This window comes from Phodopus roborovskii, unplaced genomic scaffold (assembly GCF_943737965.1).
Source record: "Phodopus roborovskii unplaced genomic scaffold, PHOROB, whole genome shotgun sequence".
Taxonomy (NCBI): Eukaryota; Metazoa; Chordata; class Mammalia; order Rodentia; family Cricetidae; genus Phodopus; species Phodopus roborovskii.
In genome coordinates this window covers 12,919,365-12,945,330 of record NW_026126588.1, presented here as the reverse complement: position 1 = coordinate 12,945,330, position 25,966 = coordinate 12,919,365, and the positions used below count along the sequence as shown (strand labels likewise).

At 40.6% G+C, this 25,966-nt stretch overlaps 1 protein-coding gene across 1 annotated transcript in view; it reads left to right on the top strand.

Moving 5' to 3' along the window:
* The first annotated feature begins 23,202 nt into the window (after nt 1-23,202).
* Nucleotides 23,203-25,966, top strand: part of Adgrb3 (adhesion G protein-coupled receptor B3) — a 656,439-nt gene continuing 653,675 nt past the window's right edge. The window contains exon 1 of the mRNA XM_051204331.1: nt 23,203-23,364. The gene's annotated coding sequence lies outside the window, so the exon portion shown is untranslated. The remainder of the gene's footprint in view (nt 23,365-25,966) is intronic.

Here is a 25,966-nt window from a genome sequence, read left to right as displayed (position 1 = left end):
CGTTAGATTTAAATTCTAAATACTTGGATTTTCATACAAATTCATCATATATATATATATATATATATATATATATATATATGTACATATCATATATATATATAATAGCTCACACATATAAATACTAACTGCACATATTCTTCATTTTACATCATGTGTCTTTATAAGATCGATTTATTTTTATTTTGAGTGTTTGTCTGCATGTATGGATGTAAACTATGTGTGTACAATGTCTGTAGAGGCCAAAAATGTGAGTCCCCCTAGAACTGGAGTTACAGGTGATTGTGAACCTCTGTGAGGGTTCTGGGAACTGAATCCAAGTCTTCTGGAAGAGCAGCAAACACAACTTTCTAGCTCCATCCTTTAGGCATTTCTAATGGAAGTTGACAAACTTTCCGTAATGGATCCAATAATAAATGTCTGGGGCTTTGTGTGCTGTATAGTCTCTGTCACATATAATCAACTGTGCTCTCATAGCTCTTAGGTAACCATATAAATGGTTTCAGCTGTGATCCAATAAAATTGTATTTATAAAAATGGGTCATTAGTTAGATTTTTACCACAGGATATAGTTGCCAACTCCTGACCTTTCAAAGGAGAATAGCAATGTCAATCCTGGCATTTTTACAAACCTAATGTAACTGATCAAGTACTTAGAAAGGAACAACCTCATGTACAATAAACTGCAACAGTATTGCATGTTATTAATATTTTTATAATCTTAGTTCTCACTTCATGAAATACCTTTATCTAAAAGCATCATATGATGATCCTTTAATACCACAGAAAATAACTCTACTTGTGTCCACGAGTAGTCTGCTTCTGAAGCTGTTCATAATACTGAAATGTAGAACTTTTGACAGTAAAAGCTGTCTTCAGGTGTCAAACACTAATGATTCATCTATGAAGAATATTTCACTGTATCTGATTTGGTTAATGAAAACTAATAAAAACACAGGATTAAGTTGTGAAATGAAATAAGATTGATGATACAGAATTAAGGATGTGAAATATGACACACTTTTTTCGGTGTGTTACCTTAAAGACATAGAATGTTCTGAAATGGATTTACATCAAGAGTACTAAGGGATGATGCTATCCATTTAAATAGATTTTAATTCATTTTAAATTATACTTGAAATACAAAGCACGTGAGATGACCACATTAAAGAGTCATTGTTGAGCAAGACAGAGTTGGAAAGCAGTTTCCCTGCCTGCCTGGGAATGCTGAGCAGAAACAATGGGTTTCTGCTAGGGAATCTGGGAGAACACGTTTTTATGGACATCTCTGAGGAGCAATTAAACTAACTGAATTCAATTAAAATTTGGCCTTCAACCAAGAGGATATGAACTTAGCCAGGAGAATATAGCCATGTATTAAAAAAAAAAAAAAACATACTTAAAAGCAAGACACAAGGATCTCTATGATTCTTTCAGATACTTTTATGAGTGAGATCGTGTTATTGCCATAATAGCAAATCATTTTAATAAGCAAGGACCTTCAGGAGTTATCTCCAGGTCACTGCTTCAGAAGCCAACCTATAGAACGGAGTAGAACTCTAGCCACATTATTTAGCTTGAAATTGCTCTTATACCTGTCTTAGGATTTCTATTGCCTTAAAGAGACACATTGCCCATGGTGCCTTATTTTTTTTTAAATTTCTGTAATTATTTTTCATCCCTGTCACACTTTGGAAATAGGGTCCCAAAAGCCAGAGTCAGACATCCCTTGAGCATATGCCCAAGCGTGGTATTGCTAGGTCAGGAGATAGATTGATTTTCAATTATCTGAGAAACTACCATACTGATTTACAAAGTGGCTGTGCAAGTTTGCACTCCCACCAGCAGGGGAGGAGTGTTCCCCTTTCTCCACATCCTCTGTAGCATAAACTGTCTTTTGGTGTTTTTGTTTGTTTGCTTGTTTGTTTGTTTGTCTTTTAGCCATTCTGACGGGAATAAGACGGTATCTCAGAGTTGTTTTGATTTGCATTTCCCTGATGACTAAGGATATTGAACACTTTCTTAAAGTATTTTAGCCATTTGAGTTTCTTCAGTTGAGAATTCTGTTTATGTCTGTACTCCATTTTTTAATTGGATTATTTGGTATTTTTGTGTCTAGTTTCTCAAATTCATTGCATACTTTGGAAGTCAGCCCTCTGTCAGATGGGGCTAGGTGAGGATCTTCTCCCATTCTGTAGGCTGTCATTTTGTCTTACTGTGTCCATTTCTCAGTTTCAGGAAGCCCCATTTATTAATTGTGGCTCTTTGTCAAAAACCAGGTGTTCATAGGTGTATAGATTAATATCAGCGTCCTCAATTTAATTCCGTTGAGCTATAAGTCTATTTTTTATGCCAATACCAAGATATTTTTATTATTGTAGCTATATAATAGAGCTTAAAGTCAGGGATGGTGATGCCTCCAGAAGTTCCCTAATTGTACAGAATAGTTTTAGCTGTCTGGGGTTTTTGTTTTAACATATGAAGTAAGGACATTTGCTCAGCTATGTTCACAGCAGTATTATTGTAATAACCAGAACCTGGAAACAACCTAGATGCCCATCAACTGAAGAATGGACAAAGAAAATATGATACTTTACAGAACATACACAACAGAGTATTACTCAGCAGAAGAAGAAGAAAAAAAAAAAACAAGAAAAAAATGACACCTTGAAATTTGCAGGCAAATGGATAGAACTAGAAAAAAACATCCTTAGTGAAATAATCCAGAGTCAGAAAGATAAAAAGGGTATGTATTCACTCATAAGTGGGTAGTGGATATTAGTTGTAAAGCAAAAATAACTAAACTACAATCCACAACCCCAGAGAGCTAGGCAAAAAGGTGACCCTAAGAGGGACACACATGTAAGCCCAGGAAAGGAAAACAGTTACGATGTCCTGGATAAACTGGGAGGGGAGGTAGAAGGGAAGACATTGGAGGATAGGAACATGAGAGATCTAGAAGACCCAGTTAGGAGAGGAATGGAGGGGAAGTACAATGAAAGAGATATCTTGAAAGAGGGAGCCATTATTGGTTTAGGGGGAAACCTGGTGCTAAAGAAATTCTCAGGAATCCACAAGCATGATCCCAGGTAAGACTCCAAGCAAGAACGAAGAGGGTGTCTGAATGGGCCTTTCCCTTAAGTCAGATTAATGACTATCCTGATTGTCGTCATAGAATCTACATCCAGTCACTTATGGCAAAAGAAGCAGTGACCCACAGCCAAGCACTGGGCTGAGCTCCTGGAGTTTAGTTGAAGAAGGGGAGGAAGGAACTTATGAACAAGGGGAGTCAAGAGCATGATGAGAAAAACCACAGAGACATCTGACCCGAGCTAGTGGGAGCTCATAGACTTATGGACTGACAGCTTAGGAACCTACATGGAACCAAACTAGAGTCACTGAATGTGGGTGACAATTATATGACTTGATCTATTGGGGAGGCCCTAGGCCAGGTGCAAGAACTGGCATTTTGGAGCCCATTCTCTATGATGGGATACCTTGCTTAGCCTTGATTGGGGGGATGTGGAGAATTGCTTGGTCCTGCCTCAACTTGATATTCAAGACTTTGTTGACTTCCCAAGGAAGTTCTAATCCCCTACGAGGACTGGATGGTGGTGGGAGTGGGTGATATGGGGGCCTGGAAGAATCGGAGGAAAAGGGTACTGCAGTTGATATGTAAAATGAACAAAACAGTTTTTAAATTAAAAAAAAGAGTCATAAACAGCCTCTGTTGCTACTAGTATGGGTCCTACAAGAAGAACATGATATGGGATATCCTTCTCTGTGCTTTGAATATGCATTTGTTTTATTGGTTTATGAATAGAGTTGTTCCAGCCATTGGCTAGGGAGAACACAGCAAGGAAGGAAATGCAAACAAAATGCAGAGAGAAGGGAGTGGAGTCAGAGAAAACCAAAGAAGTAACATGCTGGAGCATTACCAGTAGCCACAGACTCTTGGCAATAGACAGATTAATAGAAATGGGCTAATTTATAAGAGTGCTAGCCAGTAATATGTCTGAACCATTGACCAAACAATTATATTTAAAATGAAAACTCTGAGTGTTATTTCATAATCAACTTCCGGAACTGACAGATGGGACAGAAAGAATCCAACTACAAGAACAAGCTATACAATTGTAACATATATGCAGAGGGCCTAGGACAGTTTAATGCAGGTTCCCTGGTTGTTAGTTCAGTCTCTGTGAGCCCCTATGAGACCAGATTAGTTGGTTCTATGAGTTTTGTTGCGATGTCCTTGACCCCTCTGAGTCCTTCAATCCTTTTGCTCCTCTTCTGCAAGATTCCCGGAACTCCATCTAATGTTTGTCTGTGGGGCTATTTCCATCAAATGTTAGATGAAGCCTCTCTGATGACAATTGGGTGAGGCACCTATCTATATAGCCGAATATCATTAGGCACCATTCCATATTTTTTCTCTCTCCAGTCATACTTAGTTCTATCTGAGATCTCTCAGTCATCCAGCCTGTGGATCCTGGTGCCCCAGTGTCAGGGGTGGACTTACACTCCTGGCATGGGTTTTAGGTTAGAATAGCCTTTGGTTGGCCACACCCTCAATCTCTAGACCACCCTTGCCCCAGCATACCCAATAGGCAGGACAGACTGTAGATCAAATGTTATGTTGCTGTGTTGGTTTCCCGCTCCCTCCACTTGAAGACTTGCCTATTCAAGCTACATGCCTGCTCTTGCTAAGAGTCTTAGCTGCGGTTATCCTTACAGATTCCTGGGAGATTCCCTTGCACCAGGTTTTTTTTTCCTGACAACCATGGCAACTCTTTCATAAAATAAAACATTTAATTGTGGTGAGTGACTCACAGTCCAGGGTTTCAGTTCATTATCATCATGGTAGCACATGGTGATGTACCAGTAGACATAGTACTGGCTACATCTTGTTATACAAGCAACAGGAAATGGACACAGTGTCACAGTGTGGGAAGCTTGAACAAAAGAGACTTCAAAGCCCACCCTCACAAGGCCACACCTACTTCAACAAGTGCAGCTTCTAATAGTGTCACTGCCTGTGAGATAATGGTGTCCTATTACATTCAGACTACCACAACACTGCTCATGTTACATATATTTTAATCTCTTACGTGCTACATACAAGACTATCTATACTTATTTAAGATAAATGTGTGTGTGTGTGTGTGTGTGTGTGAGCGCGCGTGCACGTGTGTGTGTGTGCTCGTGCACACATTTCTGGTTGGAAAGTGTAGCATAAGCTTAAATGCTACACAAAACCTAAACTACTGAGCCACGTGTCTGACTTGTGACTATTTTTTTTGTCTTGTTGATCTTTATATTAGCTTTGTCAAAGATATATTTGTAATGTATACTTAATATTTGTGTTATATAATATACAATAATAAGCCATGAAAATCATCCCCAAAGGAGTAGAATTCTGTAATAGGCACTTTGATAAGTAAATAACATACACCATAAATTATCTGGGTTTGTTTGTGAAAGTTTTGCTATTAAATGATAATTTGAGACTCCAAAATCATGAAATGGATGGCATGTTTTCCTTCAACAAATTTTTCTGTTTATGTATCTGTTAACGAATGTTAATGTTTTGGCTTGAACATGATGACACAATAGAAAGAAGGTCTTGCTATTAGGTTGCTTAATTATAAACTGTTTTTTATGTGTTTATAAAATACTGTTTGAAACTCTCTTAAATACATTTCATTTATTGTAACTAATTGGTATGTTTAAATCAACATTGTATGTGGAAAACATGTTGGATTGTTGTTAATTGTACAGAAACAAGAGATGTTGCTTACTAGCATGTTACATGAAATGTACTAAGCATTTGGAGTTTCATTTTTTAAATTAAACATCACAATAACTACTTGGAGCAAATACATTTATTATTTCTATTTTATATTTAAGGTATCTAAGTAGATATGATGAAATACAGGCACTCAGCAAGATCAATATTTTTCTACAGGTAATGTCCCAGTAAATATCCAAGGACTGTATTATTCTTCCATTTTTACTGTTGAAGAGACTGAGACTCAAGAAAGTTAAGGAACCTCAGCGAGAGTACAATCAATTCAAATTAAGTCCAGTATTCTGATCACTCTATTAGCCAATCCAATAAGCAAAATAGAATTACCAAAATCAATACTAATGCTGATATCAATCTTGCAGTTGAATATTTAAGTAATAACTATTCATAGATGTGCTTATATTAAGTATACCAGGTACAAAAACATTTCTCAGAGAGGATTTATACTTAGAATCATACATTAAAACAATTTTGAGGTGAGGCTTCAAGGTAGGGTGCAAAGAATCACCAAAATACAACATTGTGTTCACTGTTTGTGGAGAGGGGAAGACGCTCCCAGAACATGGAAAAGATAGAGAACTGTGACTGTCTCATAGGTTAGATGGTTTTGTGAAATAATCACTCCTGAGTATAATTAGCATCCTAAAGCATTCTTCTTACAGTTTTAGGAGATGAACGAATCCTAGGGTCATCGTATCTCTCTTGCCCCCATCTATTTACACAGTCATGGCTTTGGAATGAAACCTCCAACTAGCTTACTTAACAGATTTCCTTATCATTGTAACTCATCCTCTTTACTAAGAGTTTCATTCATATCTTTCATACACGTAAGTTAATTTTGAATGCTCTTTTAATCTTATCCAACAAGTCCGTCTCTAATATAAGTTCATAGCTGACAAATTAAGGAGAAGACCAATGTCTCAGCCTGTGAAGTGCTTGCCTTGCCAGCAGGAAAGCTTGAGTTTGCTAATCAGAACCCATGTTAAAATAAAGGCAGACATGAAAAAATGGTGTGCGCTTGCATCTCCATTGCTGTGGAGGCAGAGACAGGCAGATAGACCCTAGGAGCTCACTGACAAGCTATCCTTACCTCCTTGGTAAACTACAGGTCAATGAAAGGATACGTCTCAAAAAACAAGATTGAACCTGAGGGATAAAATCTGAAGTAATCCTTTGGCTTCTCCATATATACGCCCACATGTGCATGTACACATTCACACAGGAATGGGCACACTCAAAAGATCAAAGTAAAAAACATCTATACAAATAAATATCACATATTTTCTTCTATATGTGGGAGTTAACTTTGAAAAATACATGTAATTGACATGAAAGCCCAAGGGAGACTATTTTAGAGAAGAAAATGGTTCAGTGGGAAAGAAGCGAGGAAGACAGAAGAGGATTGTGGGAATATGAACAAAGCACGGTGATAAACATGAAGTCTGTTAATTTGTACACTTAAAAGAGTCATTTATTTTTTTTTTTTTTGAAGAAAGAGTGTCAAAAGTGATGAAGAGATGACACAATACTTTAATACAACCTTCTGTTTTGTAAAATCTAAAACCTGTTTCCAATTTCCCATTCGAACAGAGATGAGTGGAAAGTACATAGTGATGAGAGACTCCATTAGACTGCTGAACTAAATCAGATACACTATCTAAGTGTCAAATTCAGTTATTATTATGTAGCAGGGATCTAACCATAAAATCCCCTATTGAACTCAATAGACTTTTCCAATGACATGAGCTCTTTGATCACTGGTGTACGAGTCTGATTTTTCTTCTTTGTTTTAACTTTGCTAAATATTTATTTAGGGACACCGAATACAATAATTTGCCAGTTTGCACAATGTGTTACACTCAAAATAGTACATATATTATTCCTCCAAAGCCTTGGGAAGGATTGTATAAAAAGGCACTAAATGATTGTAAGAGTCAAAAGTCAGGGAGGATCAGAGCAAAACCGTGTCTTCTGGATTTGATGAGGCCGCTACATGCATGAACTCACAGCCCCAGTGGGTTGGCTACAGAAGATCTGTACAAGATCAATCAGGTCAATATTCTAACATGGGGAGGGGATAATGATCCTACATACACACAGCTGGTGGTTTCTGGGGAAGATGGAAACAGGTCTGTTGGTATATGGACCCCTGTAGTTTACTATGCTCCAATGGGAGTCCTCATACCCATGAGTATATTGACAGCATGACTGAGTCATTTTAAAAAGCACATGAAGTTGAGAATGTGTCAGGACTTGAAGAGTGGATAAGGGAGGAGTTAGGAGAGAAGTGGAGAAGGGAATAGGATCAAATTGCATTGTGTGCAATCCTCAAATAATTGACAAAAAAAATACTATATTTTAAAGTTCTCTTGGGTTCCTCCTCCTTTTTTTCATTAAGTTAATTGATACACTTAACAATTTTCAGAAAATGAGAGTATTGGTGTTACATTAGATAAATTCAGTACACCTAGTAATTTCTTACAAAGCATACAGCAATTTAGAAACTCCAAATAATGACCCCCAAACACCACTAAATACCTTTCATACAACTTTAATTCCTGGTATCAGCTAGAGTTTAACCTCAAATTTTAATTCATGCAAACTAAGTTTCCAATGCATATTCCAATCTGCCTTTTACTGCAAGCACAGAATGGAAACTTAATTTCCCAATTACTTGTACTTTATAATGGAAGCGCTCAATTACCCTGACAAGCCCTGCTCCTTGAGTGGCTTTCAGGGACTGGAAGTAGTACAGCATTACCTGAAGATACTCATCTTAGAATTTCAATAAAGTGTTAGTCCCACAAATACAGATATAATGAAGATTCTTTTAGGTATCTTATATTTTTTGTGAGCTTTGTAAAATTTAAAATCATTACTATTAAGTAATTAAATACATAAGGTGACACTCATAACTGGTCAGAGTGCGGAGAATAAGGAACTGTGAATGTTCAACCCTAAGTGGAATATCTATACGATGCCACAGGGAAGGTGGAGAGAGAAGGTGGGAAGATTGTAAGAGTTGAGGGATGGGAGAACCCCTGTGAAACTCTGCCTTCTGGGCATTATATATAGTTACTGTGCTCATCAACTCACAGCAGCTGTATCTATCTACATAAGACCTGCAAAAACTTTAGCTTAGATTAGAAAAACCTACCCTGAAGAGCTAATGGCAATTGGTAGCTGCTACGGGAGGGAGATCAATTTTCCCTGGACTCTGGTATGACCATGCCCCACAGATAGCACATGTGGACCACGCTAAAAGGGCTTGGTAGGTTATTAAACAATGAGAGAGGAGGAGGAGAAAAGGGAAGAGAAGACGAAGTTGGGAGGTAAACATATGTGGGAGATTGAGGGGGAATTGAAGGGCATATATGGGATGCTACATCATCATGTTTCATTGTATGAAACCACAGAGGAATCCAAACACGCACACACACTCACACTCACGCACACGCACAGGAGCACAGGTGTGGAAGATTTGAACTACTTTCTCCCATATAGAATTTTAACATTTTAGTATGTATTAGGTAGTTGAAATTTTCTGCTGTTTTCATAGGCAAAAAACTAAAATTTAAGGATAAATACTAAGTGTCCCTGAACTGTGAACTAATTCTTATTCGTTAATAATACGATTCTCCAGCACAATGAGGGATATATTCAAGTGTTGATTTTAGATTTCACAAATAGCTAAACTTTATATTTATTCATACATGAAGATAGATTTATATTTTAGACACAACATGGAAAATAATTCAGTCATATGATACAAATAATATTTTTGAAAAAGAGACTGAATGTATTAGTAACCAGTCAGACTCCAAAATTTATGCCACTCACAGTATGTTACTACATCTAGAAAACCAATTTAAACAAGAAAGCCTGTTGAGGTCTGTGACCCATGCTAGGACCGGGTTGGAGTTTGTGGTCTATGCTTCCTCTAGAGATCATAATGTGGTCCATGGTCGCTGATGCCACCAGAGACCATATGGTTGTTTGTAGCTCATGCAGCCCTGGGAAAACTTGTACAAGTCTGTGATGTATGCTCCCGCTGGCTGTTATAGGCAAAGAAACATTTGTTGCAGTGTTATCGATGACTTCAGACTCATAATTGAGAATGAGAGACATTGAAGTCTTCTACAATAACCTCTCGCCCACCTCCATCCCCAGCCTATTTCCCCCTGCCACAAAGAAAACACAGTCTAGCCAGGAAGCCACTGAGGAGAGTTCTTAAAAATTGTGATAAAGGTGCTCAAGAGTCGCTCATCACAGTTGTGGGATGGGAAAGGACTCAGTTATCTTTAAGCGGCTGGCCGGTGCGAGTTTGATGGTGCTCAAATGGGCAACACAAATTGTACTAGGCATATTTTGGGGAGAAGGAGGCAAGAGTGGGAAATAATGTAAGCAAGCGTGATCGGGATGCATTGTATGAAATTCCCAAATAATACAATATAAACATTATGTTGAAAGGGAGGGGGAAAACGGAAAGAAAAGCATATATGAAATTCTCAAACAACAAGAGCTCAATTAAAAAAAAATTCCTGTGTTTATTTTAATATTGTGAAGTTAGATGTCTAAAACCTATCCCCCACCATCTAAGTAAACTATTGTTGTAATAGCTGAGCATTATTTTCAATGTTCCACGCTTTATCTAATGTTCTGTAGAGAGCAGCTCTATGAATTAGAACACACATAAAATACTTGCTCTTTTATTTTTCTAAGATTTATTTATGTATTACGGATATTGTCTACAGGCCAGAAGAGGGCACCAGACCTCACTGTAGATGGTTGTGAGCCACTACATGGTTGCTGGGAATTGAACCCAGGACCTCTGGAAGGACAGCCAGTGCTCTTAACCTCTGAGCCCTCTCTCCAGCCGGTCCCCTTGCTCTTACAATCTTTGTTCTGTTGCTTTTTCCTTACAAACCCACCTCCCCTTCTTTTGCTTCCCCCGTCCGCGTTTTATGTGTCTCTTTGACACACTCTCCTCCCTCAACATGTCATGTTCCTCCTTAATGGTCTCTCATCTAGTTCAGAGCCGACAGCCTCCTTCACTTCTTTCATTTGCATATATGCAAACATTAAAATTAAGATCCGTATATCAGATAAAGTGTGCTCATATCATCTTTATGAGTGTGGGTCTCATAAGTTGGTATAAATACTTTCAGACTCGTCTGTTTCCTGAAAGTTTTCTGATTTAACTTTATTTGCTGTTGAGCAAAATTACAATGAACATATAATATATACATATACATATATATATTATATATCATATTTAATTATCCAATTCATCTCGTGATGGATCTGTAGGCAGGTTTCATTTCTTTACCTTGTCTTTCTCTTCTATTCCTTCTGCCCTGCTAAAAACTACTAGATTACATTCTCTAAAGCTAGCCACCAAGGTCTATTCCCTTAATGGACCTCGTTCCTTCTGAGGCTGTCTACCAAGATCCAGCCATGGAATATTAAATTCCAGCAATCTAAAGCCCCCTTTGGCTGGCCTAATTAACATGCCCAATTAAAATTAAACACCTCATCCTAACAAGGGGTTTCCCCTCATACCTTTATAAACTGCCATTTCCCTACATGCCACATCTGTCTTCTCTCTATCCAGATGCAGTCCTTGGTCCCTCTAGGACAAATATCCCTGCTGCCTGCCCTTTGCTCCCTTCCCCTTCTCCCTTTTCCTCTATCTTCTGTCTTTGTCTCTTATTTCTTTCCCTCTGTCCCTCAAGGGCAAATAAATCTCCTTTATGCTGAGAAAGTGGATGTGGGGTTCCTAAGCTAATACTTCTCCTTTTTAGAGAATATGCGTGTCTGGAACAAAAGCTTAAACATTCTTCAAAGGCTACATTATTTTTTCTTATTAGTTCTAGCAATAGCTTGTTTTTTACTTCCATGAATGTCAACAATGGCTTTACTTAATTAATTACAATGAATTTACATCGCTTCTCTGACTCACAGATTTAACCAATAGGAGCTCTTGGCAGTTACAAGAGGGTTAGCCAGTTCTCTGTCTAGACTCAGATAGGACAGGGTCACTTGGGTAGCGTCATACCCCAGAAAAGGTCTATTGTTAGCATTTCATAGATAGTGGAGACAGAAAAGATAAAAATCAGTATTTTATCAAGTAAGAAGATTCTGTGGCTTATATTTTTGTTGAAGCAATCTAATATATTCCAGAGTGGATGATGTATAATTATCTCTTTTAGAATGCAATAGACAAAAGAAATATCTAAAGTGGAATTTTTGGAAAATTGGGGTAGAGTCAAATGGTCATCAAATCTTGCTTTCTCTTTGCTCTATAGACATATGTCCTTGATGAGAAAGAGCTGCTGCACTCAGTAAAGTATTACTGTAGTTTGGTAAACATTGCTTTGTTATTTATTATAATCATGGGCACTGAATTCATGGTGAGCACATTACCTATCTACTATTGCTTAGCAGATTATCCTCAAATATAGAAATTATAAACAAATATTTGAATTTTTAATTTTTTTCTAGGTCAGGAATCCAGGATCATCTTAGCTGGGTTGTTTATCTAAAAGTCTCCTGTATAGCTGCAACCTAGATATTAGCCACATGGTAGTTATCTCAAGACTTACCCAAGAACTACTTTTAATCAGAGGATCATCACATCACCAAATTTGGATGTGCCTCTGTACATGACTGATGGACAGACAACATGGTAGCTGGTTTAGTTGAGAAGAAGTGATCTACAAGGTAGAAAGCAGTTATTTGTATCTTTAGATTTGCAAGTGACATCCTACTGCCTTTGTCATACTTGAGCCTATGGAAGCAAGTTTAGTTTTTAATTTCATCCCACATTCTTGTTATTGCTAGTAGAATGGTACCTTGATCAAAAATTGGCCTGAATAGGAGAAGAATATGGATGGAGAGAACTTTGCGTGCAGCAGTAGATGAGAATAAGGAGTGGAAAGTTAAGCTTGAAAAGATCTGACAGTTTTGGAAGTTGCAATGGACTACAGAGACATTTCCAGGATGTGGGTGGAACGATTGTGATTGCATCTAGCCTGGAAATTGGCTGCATTACTCTCTTCTAGTTTCCATTTCTTAGAAGATGCTCACGTGTATAACTATTATATCCAAAATGGAACATACTGTCCAGGGAGGAGGTGGGAGGTTCATGAGACTCACCATGTAAAGGCAACTTAGGGCATTCAGGAAGCTCAGAAAGGCATAAGAACTTTATTTGCATTCCTCTATTTCCTTGTCTTGTTTTGCTGCTCTGAAGAAGTCTTCAAGCACTGTGTTGACTAAGAGTACAGAAAGTTCCTTCACATGTTACTGGATAAGTGGAAAAGTTGAGAAATTTCCTTATTTAGTATAACATTTACTATAGTTTTGACATGCAGCCTTCACGATATAGAAATGTGTTCCCTATATTCCTATTATCTTCAAGGTTGTTTTAATATAAATTTTTATTTAATTTAGACACAATCTTTTTTTACGTATCAATCCCAATTCCCTCTCCTTCCCATCCCCCCATGACCTCCACCAGCCCCCTCCATCCCACTCAGGTTTCTTTCTTTCTTTTTCCCTTTTTTTTTAAATATAAATTTGAAACAAGTTTATCTTACATGTCAATCCCAGTTCCCTCACCCTCCCATCCTTCCCTATCATCCCCACCAAACCCTAGCCCATCCCCTTTCTGCTTCCCAGGGAGGACAAGACCTTCCATGGGGAGTCTTCAAAGTCTGTCATATCATTCTGGGCAGGGGCTAGGCCCTCCTCCATGCGTCTAGTCTGAGAAAGTATCAGTCTATGTGGGATGGGCTCCCAAAGTTCACTCATGTACTAGTGATAAATACCGATCTACTACCAGAGTCCTCACAGACTATCCAGTCCTCCTAACTAACACCCACATTCAGGGGGCTTGGGTCAGTCCTATGCTGGTTTCCCAGCTATCAGACTGGGGTCCATGAGCTCCCCCTTGTTCAGGTCAGCAGTTCCTGTGGGTTTCTCCAGCCTGGTCTTGACCCCCTTTCTCATCACTCCTACCTCTCTGTAACTGGATTCCAGGAGTTCGGCTAGTGTTTAGCTGTGGGTGTCCATCTACTCCTAGATGAATACTCAGGATAGAAGATAAGGTAGGTATGTAGAAGACTGCAGGTAGATCCATGTCTATCACCATGCACAAAACTTAAGTCCAAATGGATCAAAGACCTCAACATAAACCCAGACACACTGAACCTCTTAGAAGAGAAAGTGGGAGGTGCACTTGAACGAATTGGTACAAGAGACTTCTTCCTGATCATAACACGAGTAGCACAGACACTGAGATAGACAATTAATAAATGGGACCTCCTGAAACTGAGAAGCCTCTGTGAGGCAAAGGGCACAGTCAACAAGACATAACAGCAGCCCACAGAATGGGAAAAGATATTCACCAACCCCATATCTGACAGATGGATCATTTCCAAAATGCCTTCAAGGCTTTTATCATGACCTGATGTTGGATTTTGTCTGCCTTTCCCATTTATTAATAATTATTTATATGGTAGATGGATAATTTTTAGTTTTCTTGAATTGGGTTTGCCAGTACTTTGAGGATTTTTGTCTCTATGTTCATCAGGGGTGTTATCCTATCATTTTATATTTTTTTTTCTTAACTGGAAAAAAATTCATGATCCTGTGTCTCCCTCCCCCAACTCTCACCTCCTCACCTACTGAGCTCCATGTCCTTTCTTTCTTTATCTTTAGAACAACAAAAAAGGCAAATAACAACAACAACAAAAACCAACCAAGTAGAAAAACACATACATACGTAGACACACACAAAACAAAACACAAAAAACTCAAAACTTACAAATGTTAAAACACATGCAAAAGACAAGAGAAACAAACAAAAAAAAATCAGTAAGAGACAAAAATTCTATAAAAATAACTTTGACTTCATTTTGTGTTGGCCATCTTGCTCATCTATTCCTGGGTATGGGGCCTCACCTAAGGATGATTAATATACTGGTAGAGCACATAGTGCTTGACAATGTCCTAGAATTTCAACTTTGTGAGTGGATCACAATTCTGGAGTACCCTTTTTGCTTTAATTTTTAATGATTTTCACTCTCTGGTATGGGAGTTCTCTTATGTCTTTTCCTTTGGGAAATTTTGTGTGGGCTTTGAAAGATGAAAATGTATAAAATGGCAGCCTCTCTAAACAAAATAATCCCTTGGGAAAAAAATCCCCACAGCTGTGAAACCATATTGTGTGATACCTTTGTCTACCCCCATACAAGTTAACACCAAGCTGCTAGAAAATTTTGGTAAGTAACTCAGGTACCTGTCCGACTCCATTTTGAAAGCAGGAGCCATGATTCTGTGTTTTTAAAAGTAAGTTTCTTTCAACACTAAGGAGGCAGAAGCAGGTAGATCTCTGTGAATTTGAGGCCAGCCTGGTCTACAGAATGAGTCAAGAACAGTCTCTAATGCTGCACAGAGAAACCTTGCCTGGAAAATCAAACAAACAAAAATAAGTTTCTGTTTACTGAGAGAGTTGAATTGCTCTCTGTTTCCTAGAATGTAACCTTCTTCAACCCATGACTTTAATTTGTTTTACCCATTAAAGGGGGCACAAGAAATTAATTTGGGACTGCTCTCTTTAACTTGATTTTGGAGGCAGTTGCTGGCCAGCTATTGGGTGTTCCTCAATTAAAAAAAATCAATCTTGTTCAACTTTTGCTGAAATTGTGGTAGTGGCCTTATTCTTGCCCTTGGGATTAACATCTCATATACTTGATAAATAATGTATATTTGATAATCAAGGTAATCAAGATTTATAAATACCTAAGGTCTATTCAGGTTCATTCATAGTAATATTTCTCTAGCTTCCTCTTTACTCACTTTAAGATTTAGCTTTTTGATATAAAAATCTGTAATATTCTATAATGGAGTGTTTGATCCCCCAAGAAAATTCTTTCCCAAGGCCAGATATTTAGACAAAAGTCCCTATTTCTTTGGGGGCTTGGGGAAAGTATCTGCTTGCTAAAAGGGGAGTCATTATCTCTGTCAAGAGGAACTTGTGGCCCTTCATTAACAGATGACAGGTGCCTATTATCAATGTCAATGTAAGCTTCCTCAACCCCTGATCTCAAGCCACATGGGAGCTCACATAACTCCTCCCTCCCATTTAACCCTATGAACTACTATAAAGCATAACAGGTATATTTCACTTTCAATAAACTTATGGGCAGTCTCCACTGCCTGCTCCAAACTCCACACATTCTCTTTGGTACCTGAACCAAGCAGATGTCAATTTCAGATAGCTTCTTGGTGAAAGATAGGAGCCCAGGTCCACATCTCCCACTCAGCACTGGGACCATATCTGGCAGGAATCTGTTCAGCCCCGTGCCTGTTGCTGTAGTTACTGTGAGTTCATTTATGCAACATCCCTGTGGTGGCTAGAAGACACGGCTTCATTGGAGGCACCCATCCCCTCTTGCTCTAAATGGTCTCCTCTAGCTCCCTGAACCCTCAGAGGTGGGATTTGATAACTAGATTCCATTTAGGACCGAATGTTCCAGAATCTCTCACTCTCTGTACATTGTCTACTTGTGGGTCTCTACGTTAGGTCTCACGTACTGCAAAGGGAAGCTTCTTTTTAAAATTTATTTCATACATCTTTTGCATCATGCATCTTCATCCCACTCATTTTCTTGTCCCTTTGCATCTGTACCCCTGCACCACCCCCTAAAAAATTAAGAGAAAAAAAGCAAAGAAATAAAAGGGGGATTAAAATCTTGTCATGGAAGCTGCAGTGTGACACAGTGAGTCATGCATGTCCATACATCTTTACTTGCAAGTGTCGATTGCAAAGAGTCATGGGTCTGGTTCGAGGCCTCTGGTTTCTACTACACTACAGATGCTAAGCCCTTGCTAGGCATCTTCTTGGATATCTTGTTCGTTGCCCTGTGTCTTGGAGATCCGGCAGCTTTGGATCTGCAGGGCAGGTCTTCACGTGCTCCAGCAGATCACAGATGGGGTGGAAGCTGGGGCGGGCTAAGTCATAACCCTGTTTCTGGGCCTGGGTTGCACAGCTCGCCGGTTCTCCTCTGTCCTCGCCAGCAGGATGAACCCTCTTTCCAGCATTGCCCCAGATAATTTACCTCTGGCAGCAATGAGTTAGGGGTGGGGAGTTCTCCTGCTTTCATGGGCTTAGGGTTGGCTCTGTCACACCCACACCATTGGGGAAGCTCTAATGTGCTCCCCTAGTGAGGTACAGGGACTACTCTCCCGAGTATTGCGGTTTGTGAGGGGTAGGGACAGCTCTCCCATCTTATGACCCCAGGACCAGCTCCTCCACCAGTCTGAGGCATTGATAGTTGGGATGTGGGGGTAGGGCTTGGCATCTCTCCTTCACCCATGATACCACATGTCTGATGAGTAATGGGGACTGCTCCCCTTGTCTCATAAAATCGGGGTTGGGTCACCCTCACTTCTGACCACCAGGCCGCTCTGCTGTACCCCTAGGAGAGGGGCAGGAACGTTTTCTGAGTGCTGCCTCTGGTAAGGGGAAGGCCCATCTTTCCTGGCTGTTGCAGGTGGTAAGGGGCCACGGGTAAAAGGAAGCTTCTTTGTTGATGGCTGAACAAGGCACTCACTGGTCCTTGTACTTTGTGACTCCAGGGGCAAACTGTGGACATCAGATTTGAGTGGCAAGTGTTTTACCTGCTGAGCCATCTTGCTCATCCTAAAGGGTATCTTTATATTTAAAAAAATTACATTGGATTATGATCATAGACTGTAAACTGACATATTTATACTTTCTGAATGTTTTGCTTATGGACAATGCATTAATTATTATTATAATAGATATAACTTAAATATAAACTAAGCTTTTTTCCCCTCTCAGTGTGTTAAACATATTGTTGGCCGTAGAGAAATATTCACAAAATGTAGATTACTACCAATATTTTTCAGTTGCTGCACTTGCTCATTTCTTGTCTATAATATCTGTGTGATTCTTGAATGTGATGTTGTGACTATCATTCTATAATTTCTTTAAAGGAATAAAGAAAATTACAGTTGACAAGATTACCCTCCTCATGCTGATAAAAAGCACTAAGTGATTTCAGGGGAGGGGAGACAGACGTGCATCGGAGAACCCTGATGGCCCAGAACTGGGTTGCAGACAATAAGCTATCTCGAGACGTGGGCTTTTGGGTGAGGCAGCTGTTTCTGAGTCAACTCTGTCTTTGAAAGTCACCTCTCATCTGTGTCCCTGCAATTCACCCTAGTAAGATACATTTGTCCACAGGGCTAGACTTGGTGAAGACTTTTATTTGTTCTGCCATGGGTACCATAACTGGGGAGAATAGCGATTTGTTCACCTCTCCCAAGGAAAACTATAGGCACAATTCTTTACTTAGAAAATATTAGAAAATAACAGCAATTACTTAACTATCCCCTTTTCTATGAAATAAGTCTAGAGAGTCCTCAGCTTCATGTCCATAACCAGGTAAATAATTAATGTCAGCTTCACGGTTAAAATATCTTTTTTTTTTTTTCTTTTTTCCAGATAGGGTTTCTTTGTGTATCTTTGGTTGTCCTGGAACTCACTTTGTAGACCAGGCTGGCCTCAAACTCACAGAGATCCACCTGCTGGGATTAAAGGCGTGCGCCACCACTGCCCAGCTCCTGGTTGAAATACCTTACTTCTAGTGAATTGAATTTGCATAGATGAAAGATAATACCATCATTAAAATAACTTCACAGCAAAAATATTCAGTAACACAGAAGGATTTTGGAGATAGTTCACAAATCACTGAAAACTTGTATTCTGGGCTTGTAAAACCATATTTTCTCAATTACTCTGCAATACATCCATAAGACAACACGAATGTTCCCTGAATACAGTGAGTGAAACTGTAGAGAGTGACAGTCAGTAACCACCAAAACTCAAAATGTAACCAGTGAAAAGTGATACCAATGCAAAGGCCCCTGGGCTAATTCCGCTCTAGTTGCCCCTACCTTGGATGAGGCATTGCCAGTCTACACAGGAAAACTCGCTTGTTGCATCTCTGCCTCCTACACTCTTTACTTTCCACTGCTCTGGCCTGTGCTTTCTTGACAGGGATATCTGAGAAGAAAATAACTGAATCCAGCTTGGTTACCGAAATACTTGGTTATTTAAGGGGAAGATTAATAAAAACAACAGGGAGGTGAGGATAGAGTTACCTCTGTTTGTGCCAGATACATTAAGTTTTAGCAAACTTGTAATATGTAAACCCTTCACTATACGACTATTTAACCATTTGTTGATTACAGTACATAAGAAGAAGAGTTATTATTATCTCAGGATATCCCAGACAAGAGAAGCAGAAGGCAGAGGAGGAGGATTAGTTTCTAAATCTTGTGTGTACATCAGCAGAGACACCAATAACTAAAAAGAAGTGCATGGAATGAACAACAAATATGCTTCTTTTAGTCTTACTAATAATGATAAGCTACAAAACTTGGAATGTGGCAATATAATGTTGCCTAAAGTACTATGTGAGAAAGGACAAGGAAAAGCTTTTTATAAAATTGGAGCCTTTATCTCTTTAAGATAGCCCCTAACTGCTGCTATGAAGTGCCCAGGTTGTGTTCCAAGAAACGACTTGGTAGCTGACAAATATCTGTAACTCCAGTTCCAAGGGAGCCAATGCCTCTTCTGACCTCCAAGGGCTCCTGCATGCAGTTAGTGCACAGACGTTCATGCAAATAAACATACACATTAAAGAAAGCAAACACTTTAAAACATTTCCTAAAATCGATCAAATGTGTTCTAGAAGTATATTCTTATTATGTGATGAAAATTATACAGATGACACTGAATTATAAACAATAGTCCAGGAAGATCAGGTTATTGTCAAATGTACAAAGTTTAAAGTTAGGTTTAAAAAAAAAAGCAAATTTAAAAGTAGTATACAGAAACACCATGATCTTGATAAAACAAATAATAGGAGACATAATTGTGAATGTGTTCAACTTTAGATGCCCTGGTCAGTTATAAAATACCAGTCTGGATTTCGAACGTTAATACTGATTACTCAGTCCTCCTTGTGAAAGAGAACAATGATATGGATAAAATCTAGCTTTACAATGAATTTGATAGTTTTTGTACAAAATATACTGCTTGTCATAAATAAGCAACCTTCCAACCATGACCGAATGAGACACATGTGTACATACCATGTTTACACATTTGTGTAGATAGACTAGGAAATAATGTATGTATATAAGAACATATGCATGCATTATAGACATATGTGTGAGATGTGAAATATATACATAGGGACTCATGTGAACGAGATAGTAAAGATCTGGTATTCATAATCTGAGGACACAGAGACCAGGGTGCACACTCTCTTCCTCCTGTTGTTGAGTCAATGACAGCAAAGCTTTCCCTCGGAACTCCATAAAGGCATGAAACAACGTGATGTCTTCTTGGGTTGCCTTGGATTGTGTTGCTATCAGTGCCCAGAGAGCAGACTCTCCTTACATAGTTCCTCTTGTTATTCTTGATTGTGACCCCCTGAGGAAGTCAGATGAGCCCTGGGTTACTCTAGCTGTGTCTTGCTTGGCATATTTATCATCGACAAATCATCTGCTATAAATATACCACAGCAGGATCATCATCAGGCCAGCTCAGTAGCCTGCAATTTATGAAGGTTATGGGAAACAGTGTGAAGGGTGAAACGCTTTATTAAGAGTGGCTTTCCTTTCTGACCCAGCCCTGCATTCTACTTGAATTAAAAATGATCCTGGGGACAGTGCTCCTTTCCTTCTAGGATTAAGCCTTTTTAAATTGTCCCCCTAGGCTGTTATTTCTACTCCATGGTACCATGACTTTAGGGATTTCTAATAAACACCAAAATCACAATGCTAAATGAGAAGTGAGAAGACACTACTGTGTTAGAATTGTAACTAACCCCACATTATTTTATGTATTCATGTATAAACGATGTGCCATATTTTTATTCTCCATTTTATTGCACATTTATTATGAATTTATTTATTTTTCACTATGGGTAAAATAACAGAATGACCCAAATGTCTTGCAAATATTATGACTGTTATGCCGAAAGCTGAAATAAATGAAGCATTTCCCTATTTTGTACTGCAGAATAGTCTTTTTTTTTTTTAATAAGAAAATGTGTTCACTATATACATCGTGTTTTGGATTCGCATTTGACATATGGGACCCATTTTTCTTTTCACATTCCCTTAAATGAATAAAAGCATTGTAATGAACTAAAAATGACACAAAACCAAAATGCCACCCAGGCTGCTCTCCCTGGTGATTTGTTCCTGGGAACATAGCCGAAGCCTGCTGGAGAGTGATTAACTGTTTCCCTCACAGGGTGTTCCTTCAATTATTGTCCTAAAGGAGAAAGTCTTGAAGAGTGTCATTCTATTAATAATGTATTAAGATGTAAAGAGCCAAAGAGCCAATTTTAATATTTCAAACAATCCCGGTGCATAAACGATCATCAGCGCCTTCCGGTTCTCATGATAGCCCTCCTTTGAAAACGGTGTTCTTGGCTAAGCAATTGTCCCAGGGGAAAGGCTCAAGAAGAGGAATAAAACATGCAAATGACGGGAAATGGTTTCATTCAATTTCACCTGCCCCTCAGGCAACTCACCCTTAGGAAGGCTCCCCACTCAAAAGCATTGCCCTCCTCCGACCACATCTCCACACAATTCAAACACTTGTTCTGCAAACCACAAGTAGAGACAAAAACTAGAAGGCGAATGACCAGTTGCAGCCTGCATCTCAAGCCTATCAGCTAGGTCTTCAGAAGACTGTACAGGAGGCAAAACAAACAATACAGTAAATAAAACGGTGGCAGAGTGTAGAAATTTATCCTCGTCTCCCCCTTCTCTATGGACAAACAACGGTAGCTTTTCCTCATTTGTTCCCATCACTTACCCAAACTTGCTACGAGGGGAAACTTGACAAGGAATAAATGCATTGAGAAGGCAGAACGAATCAAAAGTTTAGAACCCGCACTATTGTCCGTCCCATCGCCATGCAGAGAGCCGTGCAGGGAGCCTGACCTCGGTAGCCCGCACGGTGGTCCTGATAAAGCGTGTTCCTGAGGAGCCTGAACAAATAAGATGCTAATAGCAGTGTGGCTCTGATTAGAAACAAATAAAAACAAAAACAAAAGCAGAACAACAACCCAAACCAACTACAGTCCCAGCCCCTAGGCGGAGGCTAGCAGCAGAGGGAGGTGAGAGGTGGCCCCTCAGCTGCAGACTGGATCAATGCTAAATCCGGGTGCAGAGTGACAGCTCCCCCGCGGCGTCGGGTCCGCACTGAAAAGCCGAAAGAGCAGGGCGATCGAGTCCAGCCTTCACATCCTACCCGTCGGGGTCGCCTTCCCGTCCTCGGCGCCCCCCTCCACCCCCCCCCCGCTTCCCTCCCGCCTCTCTCCTCCTGGGGACTTTTCTCCTCCGAGTTGGTGGCCACCAGCCTCAGCGGTGGGAACCGAGGATGAGAAAGCCTAGACGAAGAAAAGACCGCTTTTCCGGACGTGCTCGGGTTTCGAGTAGCGGGGGGGCGCGGGCACGGCGGGAGCCCCGGGGAAGCTCCGCTCCCGCCCTCCTCCTCCTCGCTCCCGCGCCCGTCCGTGGGGAGGCGGCGGCGGCGGGGGTGGTGGTGGGGGAGCCGGGGACTCCAGGCCGGGGACGGACGGACGCGCGCTCCCACGGGCACGCGCGCGGGCGGCGGGGGCGCGCCGGCGAGCGCGCGGTCCCCCTCCGCGCGCGCAGCTCCGGGGAGAGCGAGCGAGCGTGCGAGCGTGCGAGCGCCGCGCGCCGGCGCGCACGCCGGGGCAGACACACACAGCCTTTACTATATCGCGCCCTCGCGCGCCTCCCTCCTCGCCGGGCATTCAAACAGCTTCCCGACGTCGCCAGCCCAGGGTTTGAGCCCCAGCTCCCCGGCCGGCCGAGCTCTGGCCAGCGGTACCCGGCAGGGAGGAGGGCCGGGGCGGGGAGGGCGCACCGAGCAGCCGGCTCCGGCTCCGGCTCCAGCCTCGCCAGCGGCCGGGAGCATCAGCCCGCCGCCCAAGCTGCCGCCTCAGCCGCCGCCGCCGCCGCCGCCGCCGGCCACTTCTCAGCGCTTTTTTGGCGTCTTGGCCAATCCGTTTGCTGGGGGGGTGGTGGGTTTGGGAAAACACATCTGCGCTCTTAATCCACTTCCATTTTTTTTTGGGGGGGTGGTTTGTTGTTTCTGGCCGGTCTCCCTTCAGGGGGCCTCTCCCCGCCTCTCCTTTGGAGGCTTCTTTCACTTGGATAAGGTGCAAGGCTCTGGCTACTGGGTACCCCCTTTCTTATCCCCCTCCTTTTTTATTTTGCTTCTCGTATGCGTGCATTTTTTTTTGCTCCCCCAATAATAAATCCTGATATTTGAAGCTGAGCCGGGGGGTGGAAAAATGGGCAACGGTGATTGGGACCGAAGGGGAGTCTCTCCGTCACTGTTGTTGGGACCTGTGCCTGTGCTGGTGTCTTAGACCTAAAGCCTCCCGGAGCTTTCGGAGTGGAAGGTAAGGAAGGGGGCCCCTGGGTCACCTCTGTCTTCTGGGGTCGCCCTGGAGTGGAGGCTCGGGCTCAGCTTTTTGGGGGGCGGAGGGAAGTCAAGGCTGTTGCTGGCGGATGGAGAGATTCTGAGCTGACTTCAACGCCGCAGTTGAAAAGTTAAGAGAAGTCTGGTTTTGAAGAGGTGAGCTGGATGGGGAGGAATAGGGAGAGAGACCCAGAAAATCTAGCAAGTCGTGCGTGATTCAGATAATTTTAGCGGTGGAGGGGGGGTAGGTTAAAAGGAAGTTAGGATAGAGTAGGACTGGGTCTTCTATTGGGGGAAAAAAATCAGTGGAGTGATGGCGCCGTCTATGTTCGGCTAAACTAAAGTGTCACCCAGATCAGTTTTGAGAATAGCTTAACTCAGTGCTGGTTTACCTCTCTTGGCAATAGCCAAATAAATAAATAAATACTACATCGTGGAGACCTCGGTGACCATCCCTTAGCCAATCCCTGGCCCATTATTTCCCTTAGACAGATAGACAGTTGTTTGAACAGGCCCTGCAGTGGGGGTGGGGGGCAGTTTTGTGATTCATATTTAGTATTATTTAGAAAAAAAACAAGAGTTCTGTACACCAAGACTAATTAAAAATAAAGAGCGTTACATGAAGGATGCCTGCTCAAGAGAGATGTGCAAGCAGCTATTTCCACTTGTTCTGATCACCGATAAGCACAGTATTGCAGACGTTCATTGTCAAATAAATGGAGGCAGAAGTATCGATTTTATAAGGAAAAGAAATACGACCTCCTTTTGAGTTCCTGATTATAAAATGAAGCCCCCTTTCATGGTTGGAATTCCTAATTTAGACACTTACTGTCACATTGGCTTTCAACGCCTACACTCTATCCTGAAGAACACTGCGCACGCAGACCTGCATTGCCTGCAAAGTGTTACAGCACACACACACACACACACACACACACACACACACACACGCTCTTACACATGGATGAGATTGTTTGTTTGCAGATTTTTCTAAAGCACACATTTTAATCTCTAAAAGAACATTTTCTATTTTTTTTTTTTTTCCAACTGGAAAAGGCATTACTCATTGAGCTGTGTGTTTGAAAGAGAAAACGCTGTTCTGGTAGTCCTATAAGCCCTGCTGTTATTTTAAACTGCTGCTATATAGAGATTTACAGTTGTGGCTCAGTCGAGACATAGTATTTCAATTCTAATCTGTAAAATGCAGATCTGTTCAGGGACTTTGGTCACTGGATTGGGAGTGCGTGTGTTGGTGTGTTATGCAATGGCAAAGAAGGTTTTATGCTTTGGTTCAAAGAGGACCAGACAGAGAAGGTATGCAAACTCAACTGTCTTATGTCTGTCTGAATATCTCTGCTTAGAGAACAGTGGGGGAGACTTCAACCTAAAGCCTTTTAAAAATTAGCAAATTAACTTGACATCACTTTTATCAGCTCAAAGGTTGGCCAAAAAAAAAAAAAAAAAAAAAAAAAAGCACTGTCATTTATTCTGAAAAATAACTTCTTAAAGGTTAAAGCTGAAAAACATTCAAATTGTAGAGGTAATTTTAAAAGAAGGATGCTTTGGTTGTGGGTAAAAATAAGTGGAAAAGGAGAGCTGTGCAGCTCTAGTCCAAAAGTCAGAAATTCAGTCATTGACATCAACTAGGAGAAAAAAAAAATGCTAATTTCTCATTTATCACATCTAAACCACAATTTACAAGAGATAATGCTAGACAAAACAACCACAATTTAAAAAGAGAACTCAAAGACTGAAGCCAGCTCAGTTACTGCAGTTCTGGGATCCCCCCCCCACACACACACACACATTGCCTTTGGATACAGACACTAATACAGTGATCCACTTTATGTATCCCAGGAGGGCATGTCATATGTAATGACTGCCTCAAATCTTGTACTCAGTGGTGAGGTCTGACCATCAAGACTTTCCTGTGCATGTGGTCATCCATGCCCTTTCCCAGATAATGGCTTTAAAATGCTATGAATATGAATCCACATGGTTTTTCTTTTTCTTTTTTTTCTTTTCTTTTTTTTTTTTTTTGCACAGGAATTTCCTCAGTTCTCATGGTGGCCCTTGCAAAGGCAAATAGGGGCATTTAGGAGAGGATGTTCCATCTGGAACAAATGATCATTTGTGCTTTTAAAGCCGTGGCCATAATTTATCATGATTACTTTTTACATTTAAGGGAAAAGAAATAATGTGATGACAGCTGCTTCCAGATTATCAGATTAGATTCTGTGTGATGGTGTTTACTGCAGGCAGAAGACGGAGAGAGAGGAAAGGTTGGGTGGCTTGGGTCAGTATCTCAGCAATTAACATGTAGGTTACTCGAAAGGAAAAAAAAAACAGTTCTCCTTCTTCACTTGATAGAATGATCATGGATGTGTAGGAAATCCTGGTGGATGAATTAGGACATAACTATTAATAATCTATTAAATGTTATTTTTAAATTGAATGTTGAGAATGGGTCCTTCACCGGTAACCACGTGAGGGCGCTGTTCACACAGCAACTTATGCTTTCCTGGCATTCTAAAATAAAAATCACCTGCCCTTCTTTTCAAAAGGGCTTTTTTACAGAAATC